Source organism: Mytilus edulis, chromosome 2 (genome assembly GCF_963676685.1).
Source record: "Mytilus edulis chromosome 2, xbMytEdul2.2, whole genome shotgun sequence".
In the NCBI taxonomy this organism is placed as follows: Eukaryota; Metazoa; Mollusca; class Bivalvia; order Mytilida; family Mytilidae; genus Mytilus; species Mytilus edulis.
The window spans coordinates 95333735-95344475 of record NC_092345.1 but is presented as its reverse complement, the minus strand read 5'-3'; positions in this window follow the sequence as shown (position 1 = coordinate 95344475).

Here is a 10741-nt window from a genome sequence, read left to right as displayed (position 1 = left end):
TATAAATCTCAGACTTCACTACTGACACAGTAACATAAAACCATCTCATTAAAGTACATTACTTAGGAAATCGAAACGAATATCACCAGCAAAGAATGAAGTAAAAAGTAAAATCACAAAAAAACTGAACTCCGAGGAAAATTAAAAACAAAAAGTCCATTATCAAATGTCAAAATCAAAAGCTTTAGCACATCAAACGAATAATTAACAACTGTCATATTCCGGACTTGGTACAGGTGGATTGAACCTGGTTTTATAGCTAGATAAACCTCTCACTTGTATGACAGTCGCATCAAATTCCACTATATTGACAATGATGCGTGAACAAAACATACATTAAAAGAATTTGAAAGAAACAAACCTGGTTTTGAATATTGCAGTAATTAAAAGATCAAGCACATCAAACGAAAAATTAACAAAAGAGGAACAAATACCATAGGGACAGTCAAACTCATAAATCGAAAATAAACCGACAACGCCATGGCTAAAAATTAAAAAGACAAACAAACAAACAAAAGTACACATGGCACAACAAAGAAAACTAAAGAATAAACAACACGAACCCCACCACAAACTAGGGGTGATCTCAGGTGCTCCTGAGGGGTAAGTAGATCCTGCTCCACATGTGGCACACGTTGAGTTGCTTATGTGAACACAAATCCGGTAAATAGTCTAATTCGGTAGGTCACATTCATCAAAGGGAAGGGAAATGTAGTTACGACGTAAGGAACATATCCGATATCATTTGTGAAACAGTAATTCTACAACGGTCAACCAACTCGTGATGGCGTCCGTAAAATTTACGAATGTATGATTTCAACTTCACCATTTGGAACTCTTGGTTTAATAGCTTCCTTGGGAGCATCAACCCTCTATTAAGAAAATCATGAAAGGAAATGCAAGCACGGGAATATCGTATCAATTGGGAGATATATACCCCGTATGCAGGTGCTGCTGGAATGTTGCTACTTAGAAATGGAAAGTTCACAATTGGAAAACTGAAATCATCTCTTTTGTCGTAAAGTTTTGTATTCAACCGAACCTCATTGTCAATTTCTAGATGTAAGTCAAGATATCAGGCCGACTTAACTGTATCTGTTGTATCCTTTATCTCTAGTTCGATGGGATAGATGCGTTCCACATAGTCACCAAATTTTGAATTATTTAGTGAAAGAACATCATCTATATAGCGGAAAATAGAGTTAAAGGATATCGCTTACTTCTTATTTTTCTTCCTAAGAAGTTCCTGTATGAAGTTAGCCTCACAAAAATAAAGAAACAAGTCGGCAAGTAGAGGGGCACAATTTGTTCCCATTGGAATGCCGACAGTCTGTTGAAAAACACGTCCTCCGAACGTAACAAATATGTTGTCAACCAAGAAATCAAGCATCTTGATAATATCAGTTTCAGAGAATTTTCTGTTTGAATCAGAGTGATCCTTTACAAAGTAGGATTTATCCTTCCCTAAGACAAAGTACTTGTATCTACGTTGGCCATTCTTTTTTGTGAAGCAAAGCAATACCAACTCTTTCAATTTTTCTTTTAGTTTGGAATGTGGAATACTTCTGTAAAGAGTCGAAAAGTCAAATGTTTTAATACTATTACAAGATGAAAGAGAGTTAGATTGTATGTACTCTAAAGATCTTTGGAATTTTTAAGTATCCACATCTAATTCACGCCACCTCTAGAATAGGCAGTTTCACAATAACTTTGAAGCCCGTCTTTGATTGCTGATAAATTATATGTTAATTGTTTAGAAAGAGGTTTCGTGGAGCACTTGGAAGACTCAGCGATATACCGTTGTTTGTAAGGACACTTATGTAGTTTAGGTATCCAATACAGTGATGGAAGGATTCAGTTCGTCATCTTTGGTATCAATTCCAAACGAACATAGAACAGACCTATGTTTATCCAGGATTTCCTCTTTGGTAAGTGTCATGAGGGTATATTTTGAGTTTCCAAGTGAATTGTCAATACCTAATTCGTTTATCAAGCAGTTTATGTAATGAGTTTTACACACAAAAACGATGTTGTTTGAAGCTTTATCTGCGGGGAAAACAACATATTTGTCATGGAGGTAGGATAAGTGTTTTGCAACATTTGGGTCTTTAAAGATTGACGTAGCATGGGCATTGATAGACCTATTCAGTTTCTTAATTCTGATTTGTATCGACGACCTCACTGCCTTAATCCATTCGGAAAGAGTGTCTATGTCTTCCTTCTCGCGCTTAGCCTATTGCCTGGCATAATCCTCGACTGAATCCATCAAAATTTAAAAGTTGTATTTCCAATTGATGGATTTAGGCTCACGATATTTCGGACCTTTCGATAACACATTTCGTAGAGAATTGTTATAAAAAAAAAGTTGAGGTCACCGGTAATAACGTGGCCAGTCGGATTATATGTGGAACTAGCACAAGTGCAATAAGGAGGTTTAGACTTGAAGTCGTCAATATCGAGATCCTGCAAAACGTGTTTGTAATTGAAAATTTAAGTTGCAATAGGTTTGGTATAGGTATAAGAAATGATTGGTATAGACTGGTCTTTGAAGTAAGGAGGTATTTTCGATTGAACTAATTTATGATGAAGGATATTGCTTAAGTTGACGTCATCCAGACCTTTGTTGGCAAAGGAAAGATCTTTTCTCTTTTTCATCTTTTCCAATGCGGACTGACTTGAAAAGTCTGTGACTTGCAATATCCGAAATTATAGCTTCAAGTTTGTATTGGTTTGAATGAGGGTTTGTAACAGTCGATTCCAAACATAAATTGAACAGAGAATGAAGGTTTGAAAGGGGTAATGAATAAAGTTTCGAGCGAATGTGGTGAATACCTAACGGCTTTTGTATAAATGGCAGCAAGTCATTAATAGAGACATCATGCAGAGAAGGTGAATGTATAATGACGCTGACCATGACTGCGTCTACGTCGAGGAGTCAAGTTGAAAATATTAATCACATTCACCGAGTTTCACGAAGGACTAGATAGAATACCTATACTATCAATTTTATCATTGCAACCATAAGGTGTCGCAGTTCCCAATTGTCTAATCCAGTAGTCCTCTTTTTTTCTACAGAGAGTCGTTGAAAGATTAGGATTGTTAGAGCTATGGTATATATTTTCGATAATGCGAACTGTCATAGAAACGATGGAATGATCGGGCTGATTGAAATGCTGGTATAGAATGTCGTTAGCATTGAGGTTAATGTCTGATCTATGATCGCACATACGTTTGTTTAGCCTTCCTCTCGTTTCACCGACGTATATCAATCCGCAAAGGTTGCACTCTGATCCGTAACAACTGTCATATTCCTGAACTGGTACAGGCATTTTCTTATGTTGAAATGGTGGATTGAACCTAGTTTTATAGCTAGATAAACCTCTCACTTGTATGACAGTCGCATAAAATTCCATTATATTGACAATGATGCGAGAACATAACAAACATACATTAAAAGCATTTGAAAGGAACGAAACTGGTTTTGAAAATTGCAGTGATTAGAAGTTATATCAATATTTATCAAATTACATTATTTCATTTCAATAAGTGATTTGTTAATTGTCAGTTGGTCAAGTTTTGAAATACTAAGGTTTTTTCTACTTCAGGAATAAAATCTAAACTGCATAAAACAATTGTTACGGATACGAATGAAGAATCTTAGATGACAAACAGATGTGAGTTTTGGTGGCAGAGTGGTTTAAGTAGGTCAAATACATTTTCACTAGATGCCTGTCAAGACTGAGTTTGTGATTTCGGACCTCCCAAGTGGCAGGTGTGTTTCACTCCAATTTTAGAAGACTAGGATTGTCAATTTGCCTGTTTGAAGGTCGTTGATTTTTTCGAGGTACTCCGGTATTCTCTATCTATAAAAAGGGAATTACACAAAATAAACCGATAGCGGCATTACATACCAACAATAAACCAATATAACGCACAGTTTTCTAATTTATTCAATGTGAATGAACTTATTAAAGGTTACTTATTCGATAAATAGATATTTCCATAAATCCTTATATAAAACTTTATAAAACACCGCAATTATAATGATCATGTTATACTATTATGAGTATTTATTATTTACAGATTTACTCTCGGAGAAATTATTTTTCATCCAAGAAAAGAGACAAGGAAAAAGATCCAAAATACTGAATGTGGCATATTCTTCCTTCTAATCTGAAAGATCAAGCATGATAAAGCCTTTGTAAAGTATTACAAATGTCGCCAACCCCGTTGTGTTTTTTTTTTTAGACTTAATCCACTCAGATTATTCCATTTCGAAATAAATTTAATAAAGATATTATTGAGATAACATACATTATCAAAGGTGAATGTGCAGATTTACGGCTCAAAAGGCGCACGTAATATAACTAAAGGGGACTGTAGTATACCAGTGTTCAAAAGTCATAAAATGATCGAGGAAAACAATTCCGGGTTACAAACTAAAACTGAGGGAAACACATCAAATATAAGAGGAAAACAATTCCGGGTTACAAACTAAAACTGAGGGAAACACATCAAATACAAGAGGAAAACAATTCCGGGTTACAAACTAAAACTGAGGGAAACACATCAAATATAAGAGGAAAACAATTCCGGGTTACAAACTAAAACTGAGGGAAACACATCAAATATAAGAGGAAAACAATTCCGGGTTACAAACTAAAACTGAGGGAAACACATCAAATATAAGAGGAAAACAATTCCGGGTTACAAACTAAAACTGAGGGAAACACATCAAATATAAGAGGAAAACAATTCCGGGTTACAAACTAAAACTGAGGGAAACACATCAAATATAAGAGGAAAACAATTCCGGGTTACAAACTAAAACTGAGGGAAACACATTAAATATAAGAGGAAAACAATTCGGGGTTACAAACTAAAACTGAGGGAAACACATCAAATATAAGAGGAAAACAATTCCGGGTTACAAACTAAAACTGAGGGAAACACATCAAAATATAAGAGGAAAACAATTCCGGGTTACAAACTAACACTGAGGGAAACACATCAAATATAAGAGGAAAGCAATTCCGGGTTATAAACTAAAACTTAGGGAAACACATCAAATATAAGAGGAAAACAATTCCGGGTAACAAACTAAAACTGAGGAAAACACATCAAATATAAGAGGAAAACAATTACGGGTTACAAACTAAAACTGAGGGAAACACATCAAATATAAGAGGAAAACAATTACGGGTTACAAACTAAAACTGAGGGAAACACATCAAATATAAGAGGAAAACAATTCCGGGTTACAAACTAAAACTGAGGGAAACACATCAAATATAAGAGGAAAACAATTCCGGGTTACAAACTAAAACTGAGGAAAACACATCAAATATAAGAGGAAAACAATTCCGGGTTACAAACTAAAACTGAGGGAAACACATCAAATATAAGAGGAAAACAATTCCGGGTTACAAACTAAAACTGAGGGAACACATCAAATATAAGAGGAAAACAATTCCGGGTTACAAACTAAAACTGAGGGAAACACATCAAATATAAGAGGAAAACAACGAAACAGCAGAAACACTAGCTTGCAACAAAAACCAAAACGACAATGCAGCAACCACATATACGAATTATAAGAATAAATAACAATTGCCATTTTCCTGAACATTACGACATGATAATAGTTATTAAAGGTACCATACTTATAAATTACCTTCCCCTTATTACACATTTATGGGGTTGGCGCTTTTGTTTTAAATCGTGCAGACAAAATTTATTTGTATTGAATTAAGAAATACTTGACTTGCATACAGTTTTATCTTGTCCTGCACTACAGTGAAAATTTCACCCATTATTAACGCATACAACATGTATAATTAAAATAGAAGAAAATAACTTACACTAGAAGTTAACAAAGCATCCTCCCACCTGTTCACAAGCTTTGATAACAAGGTCACCAGAAATACGATCCCGTCCCCATTTCACGAATGTGATCTACCGAATAAGACTTTTTATTGGGTTTGTAACAACATGAGCAACATGACGGGTTTCACACTTGGATCAGGATCTGCATACCCTACCTGAGCACCTGAGATCACCCCGGTTTTAAGTGGTTCATGTTGCTAAGTTTTTAGTTTTCTATGTTTGTTTTGTGCGTACTATTATTTTTCTTTTTCTCATTTAGCCCTGTCGTTGTCCGTTTTTATATTATGAGTTTGAATGTCCCTCGTGTCTTCGGCTCTTCTTTTAAGATCTTTTAAGTTTCTAAAGTTTCCAAAATCGTTAATAATAAACCAAATAAATAAAAAAAGTTGCTTAAAACTTATATTTTCCTCAACAAAACGCAGACCTAATTCCCTTCAATCGTCAAGTTCAATGAACATGTATTTACCCCGTCCTATTCATTAACTTCAAACCGGATGCGACGAACTATGTATTGGTTATGGAACACTTATACTACTTTTACGTTTGCTACTAAAAAAAGAAATATCATCTTGATGATATAAAAATAGATTTTCAGACTTATTGTAAGACCATTGTATCATTTGATAAAATTTCGTTTTTGATAAAAACGTTGATGACGTCGCGGTCACATGACTAAATTATGTCTATGAGCTAAAAAACAAAACGAAGTCAGCCAATAAGAAGACGCGTCACAACAAAAATTAAATTATTGTTGTATAAACCATGAAGAGAAGAGAAGTAATGTCAATCCACTCATGCCAAACGAATCTCTTAAAACCTATTTAGAATAACAGATCTAGTTGTGTCAGAAATTGCCAGGTCTCGACCTGTCACCAAGTGTAACTTCAAAAATTTTATATTTACTAATTGCTGTTTCCTCATTCGATTAGAATATACAGAGCAGCTGAAATTAATATAAATGCCAATAAATCATACAGGCTCTGCAGTAACGAATCCTGGTCTTTAGTGTATGCTGCAGATTTTAGTTTCTTATTTCCTAAAGAAAAATACATTATAGTCATTTACATACTTCTGTTTTGTCGTCTGCTTTTTATTTCAAATATTACGTAGACACATTCATGTTTTAAATTCCTTTGACAAGTTTTCCATTTTATTCTTGAATTTCAGACTAGATACTGTTTTGTTTAACTCAGCTGTTTGCCCTACATATAATATACATGATGCCCATCAATATGTCAAACAGAAGCGATGTCAAAATGAGGCAACAGTAGTTTTCTATGTTTAAATTCTATAAATGGATAAGAAAATAAATTAAGAAAATAAACAAAGAGGGAAGGAGTAGTTTGATTTCCAAAATGATCGAGATCCGGTGCATCGACAGGGTAAACGTCTCATGTATCCTGTTAAGCATGTTTCATCTGCTATGATGCGAATCCACTCTGCTAGGATATCGAGCTTTATTAACCTACAGATCAATTAGACTATTTACTGGATTTGTAATAACATTCACAACATGACGGGTGCCACACGTGGAGCAGGATCTGCTTACCTTTCTTGAGCACCTGAGATCACCCTCAGTTTTTTTGTGGGGTTCGTGTTGCTTAAGCCTTTAGTTTTCTATGTTGTGTCTTCTGTACTATTATTTGTCCGTTTGTCTTTTCATTTTTAGCCATGACGTTGTTAGTTTATTTTCAATCTATGAGTTTGACTGTCCCTCTGGTATCTTTCGTCCCTCTGTTAATTACACTTCACGTATACGATGTCAAGAAAGAGACTTTACATTATCAGGTCATTAGGTCAAAGTCAATGGAACCTTTACTGCAACTTAAAGAAAAGTTCAACGATCGTTTGAACCAATTCAAATAATAATTTTCCTGATATACGCCTTTTATTGTTTATAATTTTTTACATTGAAGTAAATTATCCACTGGTTGTATGAAGAAAAACAAAAGTACAAGTTACGATAATTTGATAAAGTTTAGGTTCGAATTATATCTATTGATCTATTAAAACTTTTACAAATCTAACGTGTCTGGGAGCAATAAATAGTGCATTGCTGAAGCGATAACTATATTAAAGAAGACGTAGTAGTACTAAAGTACGGGCAAATGTTTGATCTCTGCATGATGCATTGAAATACTTAACAAAAGTAATATAAACAAAGCTTCGGTAGTGAAACTGTATGAGGGTGGGCGGGGATAGTTCTATTTTAAATGATGAAATCTGTAAGTGTTATTCCACAGCATTTATAAACAGAGATTTTTGTTTGTTACACTTTTTAAATAATAATACATTCATACACCAAATTTGTCCCATACTTGGACAGGAAAAGAAACAAATATAAGTTATATCTGACAGATTATCTCATATCAGAAAAAATGGTGCCGTTTATGTTATGAATAAAATGAAATTCTTCTCATAAAGCCTTTCGTCAAACTTCATGTCATTTGGCGCTTGATTGCATCTTTTCAAAGCAAAGTTAACAGTATTTTTATACCTCTGCATTTGCTTTAATACTTGGCTTGAGAAATCTAAAATAGCACTTCCTAGTCATGATCTCCTAAATCTAAGTTATTTAAACAGGTATTCTGGAAATTGATATCATTATTTGTTTTGTCTAATGGTTATTGTGATCTGATGTCCGTAACCCTAGTATTATTTAATACACATATATAATATGTTTCCTGTTATGTATTGTATTAATCAATTTGCTATTTCACTTAAATAAACTAAATAAGGTATCAGTTGATAGCAATGTTGAAAAAAATATGTAAAGTAACGAATGCCTTTGATTACTTGCATCCACTTCATTTGAAATGTGGTGGATAATAGCCTCATTGGCAATCATCCCAAAATTTCCTTACATTTATTTTGATATTTCAAAAGGGATATTTACGACTCAATATGTTAAATTGAATATATTTTGAAACAAGAAATTTTAGCAGCAACGTTAATATTTTCTTTTTTGGGAATATCTTATTAGTTCGATACTTAGTTTCAAAATATATAGCTTTTCATAAAACTAGTATATATTGATAGGGGATTAATTAAGGAATAAAAAAGCAAATAATATATAGAGGTCAATGTGGTTGTTTTCAAGATATTAGCCATTGCAATTTTGGCGGGAAAATGTTCTCTCTTGATTTTCATAGTTTTATCATTGACAATTAAAGTTCTCAAAAACTATAAAAAATAAATATAATTTATAACTTTTACAAATGGCTTACAATTATACATGGAAAAGATTTATATAAAGAAATATGGGGGTCAATGTGCAAAAATTTTTAAGGCATTCAAATGGATAAAACCACAGGATTCCGAAAATCTGACAAAAATTCCAAAACATGACAGGCGAACATCCTTAATAAATACCAACCCCCCCCCCCCTCTTTCCCAACAAAAGGTAGGGCAAAAAGAAACAAACGAAACAATACAAATCAAAACAAAACAAAACAATACAAAAACAAACAACAGAGGAAGAAGAAAAATGAGGATATTTAATTGTTAAGTTTTTTGTGCCACATAAAATATATTTGTACCCGAAAAATAATTTTCAAAAGGTTTTAAGTAATTTGTGGTTCCGTTATCCATGACTAAATACCTAGATAAGTATACATGAGTTATTCTCAATGAATATAATATGTCAATACAGACACTTTTAAAGCGAATTAAGGATTTGGGAAATATATATGCCGTTAGATAATCAAACGACAACTGCATTGCAAGTTCCTGGTTAGGAACACTCACAAAACGAATATGTCGGGAACACCACCTTCTAACAAAGAAAAATAGGGAACGAAAATACGTCTTTTTCGTTCATTTTGTACAGTTTTCCGTGAAATACTGATATATCCAAATAAAAAGGACAATTATAGCTGTTTACTTTGTATCTATTGGAAGGCATTTCTCTTGGGTGACGACGATGATGATGGAAGGCTGTTTTACGTTCAAAGGCAGATTTAATTAAATCCATATCCAGGGCAAAAGTTTGCTTAAAGTAAATTGACTAAGCTAATTAGACAACTATTGAATATATAAAGCAAACATATTAAGTGATATTCAATTAATTTATTTAATGGAATTTTGCATCTCCTTATTGAATTTGGCCATAAACTGTTTCATAACAATACAAACAAGTCTATAATAAAATGCACCCAATTGATGCCCGTAGGGCTGATAACAGTCAATTCAAGCGATCATAAAAGCATGTACACATATTTAAAACAGCTTTAATCATCTCATCTCATTGTTGTCAATATAAAGGGGTTTATGCAACTGTCATACAAGTGAGAACTATATCTAGCTATAACACCAGTTTAGTCAACCATATTCTACATTTTAAGACAATACCTGTACAAATTCAGGAATATGATTTCGTTTGATGTGTAAAACTTTTGGTTTTTGCCATTTGATAAGGGACTTTCCGTTTTGAATTTTCATTCAATTTTTTTTTTTTTAATTTTTTTTACTTCTTTCTGAACACAAATCTATTAAATGTATAAGCATATGTACCTTCATTACAGAGAAAGGCTCAATATTGCAGTAAATAATTTTCAATGAGAATTTGTACAGGACTATTTATTAAGTTCGATAATATGTTAACTTAATGTAGAATCTACGTCATTACTGTCGGCCAAAATGAAACGGCTTTCAAAAACATGTAATTTGTAAAATACTTTCAAAGAGTTTTTTACCCAAATGGATACAACTAATAATTTCTTGGTCTGTAGTCGGAAACAGAAAGATTAATTGAAGAACACTTACTGCAAGCCTGGATGAAACGATATTGAACTGGTTTTAAGTCTACTTTAGGTATCAAATACATAGTAGAGACAAGAAAAGACTTTAAAAGTGG